Raw genomic sequence first — 3,805 nt, 5'->3', positions numbered from 1 at the left:
AATTGATAATATCCATTTAAACTAAAGTCTCTAGAGGCAATTATATTTGTTAGTGAAGGAGATGCACCCATCTAATTTGCAATAACTTTATATTTGTTATGATTTCCACTTCTCTTTGATTGAGATCTACACTTTTTCCAATTTGGGAAATCAACAGGTCTATTCATGGACCTCCTAGCAGTTGGTCACCTAAATGAGAACCTTGAGATTTATTAGGAACTCCATGAAAGAAATAAATACCTTGAGAAGCTCTCTATTTTTTAGTTGAATTAAAACCTTGGATGATAGATGGATGACCTTCATTGTAAAAAGAGTGAGATTGCCTCACCAAAGGTGGCAATGAGCTTTTTGTTGTTCAGTTAAGATCATTAATATATTTCAATGAGAACTTTGAGGGATCATGCCCAGCTTGAGTATCCTAGCTTCCCAAGTCCTATAAATGCAAGGCCATTGATGAATAGGCATTTCTAATTGAAACATCTATGGTGCTGGAATGAAGTATGTGACCAGATTATTTTCCTATTAATGAGCTAATTTGAGGCTTCACTTCACATTGCTCCGTGGATAATTCTATAGCAATTGTTACTTCTCTATCTAAAATTTTTGTGTCTATGTGCATGTGCTCTAAAGAGCTTCTGTCACTACTTGAGCTACTAGTAGATGGTGAGTATTCATCATCATCATTTAACATAGGCTCACATGCATACATTACTTCTTTCCTTTGTCACTTTCCCCTTCCTAACTCTTCCTCATTATCTGTAACTTCTTTCATGGGTCCAAGAAGGTCTTCCCACTCTTTCCCATTAGCTGTAGGTTTTTTCTTTGCATCCTAAATAATTAGTATACCTTAGATGGCACCAAGATAACCATTTTCTTCTAAAATGTCCTTTTCTCTTAGATTAATCTTTCTATTAAGAAGGTTTTCTATATCTTCCTCTATATATTTAATAGATGTAGCTATGATTAAATGCTTAATAAGAATATTTATTGCACCATGGATTAATATATCATTCAATTCCTTAATAGTTTCATTCTTATCAAAAATCATAACTAGATTCTCCATGGCTAATTTTCTTCTTGATCGCTGTAATATTTTTTCCTCAACCAAACATTTTGTAATCAGTTGATATACAATCATAGTTTTCTCTTGGCCAATTATATGGACTCACAATTGAGCCTATAGATTCGTAAAAGGTTTGAAATCTAGATCTGGTAGAAGAATAATATTAACAAGAAATCATTCACTAACATCACATCTTTATAAAAACTAAATTTGGGTGCACTATAAGCATTAGTTCTCAAAAAAATTAAATAGTACAACATACCATATATAATAACTATGTTGACACTTGGTCACATCATATAATAAGTTGAAATTAGATAACCATTAAAACACTTTGTAAAGTAAAACCTACATATGATATACAACCACATCAAGTGAGTTTAAATTAATATACAACCACTTGTAAGGGGAACAAAAGAAGTGTTCAAACTTCAAATAGATACCATGAAACTATTTGGAAGGTGGTGTAAGAATTTTTGTTGCATTAATTGCATTATCCTTCCAAATGGAAGTCATTTTTTTGTACAGCTATAAAGTCCACCTTTATCTATTTTAATTTAGCATGGTGTCCCAAAGTATTTGTGAAAATCTTTCATGAAAAGATATGCCTAGGTAAGTTACAGATAATTCAAAATCCTTCAATACAAAGATATGCCTAGGTAAGTTACAGATATTCTCTAGGTGACCAAGTAAACCCTACTCCCAAGGTCATCCCATCTCGTTGAGAAATCAAATGTTTTCGAGCATGCCAAACCAAATTGACCTTGAGTCATTAACTACCAAAGGGAAACAATCTTTGATGGGGCATATCTCTAAGATCATGTGAGCTATGGATGTAATTTTCAGTGCTACTTGACCATGTTTCCAACGCCTACAATAACCTCTTTCTCTTTTTGGAGATAATGTTCTATTTTTATTTTGCGGCCCCATCTCGATTGATGTTGAAACTTATAGTATTGGCCAGTAAAATGTTGCCAACTTCTGAATCTCTCCAACCATTCATTATGAGATCAAATTGTCTATTTTGTTAGCTCTGGGTGGCCAGGTAAATGCTAGTCCCAAGCTCATCCTATCATATTGAGTGCTTGAATGTTCTTGGGCAGCCAAACTGAATTGACCCTAAGACTCATTAAATGCCATAGGGAAATGATCTTTGATGGAGTATATGTCTAAGTTTGTGCAAGCTATGGATGTAATTTTGGGTGCTACAAGACCGTGTTGCCAAAACCTACAATAGCCTCTCTCACTTTTTGGGTATTACATTTCATTTTGATTTTGTGGCCCCATCTCGAGTGATGTTGAAACTTGTTGTGTTTACCAATACAAAGTTGCCAATTTGTGAATCTCTCGAACCATTCATTGTGGGATTGAACTATCTATTCCATTGGCTTTAGGTGGCTAGGTAAACCCTAGTCCCAATCTTGTCCCATCTTGTTGAGCGCTCAAACATTCTTGGGCATGCCAAATCAAATTGAGCCTAAGAGTCATTTAATGCCATAGGGAAGAGATCTTCAATGGGGCATATCTTTGAGCTCGTGGAAGATATGGATGCAATTTTAGGTGCTACAAGACTATGTTTTCAATTCCTACAATAACCTCTCTCACTTTTTGGAGATCGAATTCCATTTTGATTTTGTGGCACCATATTAGATGATGCTAAAACTTGTAGTGTTGGCCAGTTCAAAGTCACCAATTGGTGAATCTCTCCAACCATTCATTGTGGTATTGAACTATCTATTTCATTAGTTCCAAGTGGCTAGGTAAACCATAGTCCCAAGCTCAACCCATCCTGTTGAGCACTTGAACATTCTTAGGAATGCCAAACCAAATTGACCCTAAGAGTCATAAAATGTTATAGGTTAGTGATCTTTGATGAGATATATCTCAGAGCTTGTGCTAGCTATGGATGTAATTCTAGGTGCTATAGGACCATGTTTTTGACACCTACAATAACCTCTCTCATTTTTTGGATATTCAATTCCATTTTTATTTTACGGCCCCATCTTGGGTGATGCTAAAACTTGTAGTGTTTGTCCAGCTGGTGAATCTCTCCAATAGTTTATCATGGGATCAAACTATCTATTCCATTAGCTTCATGTGGTTGGGAAAACCCTAGTCCCAAGCTTATCCCATCATGTTGAGCAGTCAAACATTCTCGGGCATGCCAAACCAAATTGACCCTAATAGTCACTAAATGCCATAGGACAACAATCTTTGATGGGGCATATCCTAGAGCTCATGTGAGGTATGGATGAAATTATAGGTGCTATAGGACCATGTTGCTGAAACCTACAATAAAATCTCACTTTTTGGAGATTGGATTTTGTCTTGATTTTGGGGTCCCATCTTGGGTGATGCTAAAAACTTGTAGTGTTGGCCAGTACAAAGTGACCAACTAGTGAATCTCTCCAACCATTTATCATGGGATCAAATTGTGTATTCTATTAGCTTTAGATGGCTTGTCAAACCCTAGTCCCAAGCTCATCATATCCTATTAAGTGCTCAAACATTCTTGGGCATATCAAACCAAATTGACCCTAAGAGTCACTAAATGTCATAGGGTAGCAATCTTTGACATGGCATATCTCTGAGCTCATGAGAGGTATAGCTGAAATTTTGGGTGCTACAGGACCATGTTGATGGCACCTACAATAACCTCTCTCACTTTTTGGAGATTGGATTCTATTTTTATTTTAAAGACCCATTTTAAGTGATGCTAAAAACTTATAGTGTTGGCCAATA

This window comes from Cupressus sempervirens, chromosome 3, assembly GCF_028749045.1.
Source record: "Cupressus sempervirens isolate cs-2001-9-10 chromosome 3, ASM2874904v1, whole genome shotgun sequence".
Taxonomy (NCBI): domain Eukaryota; kingdom Viridiplantae; phylum Streptophyta; class Pinopsida; order Cupressales; family Cupressaceae; genus Cupressus; species Cupressus sempervirens.
The sequence above is the reverse complement of the archived record's forward strand: the minus strand, read 5'-3'. Positions refer to the sequence as shown.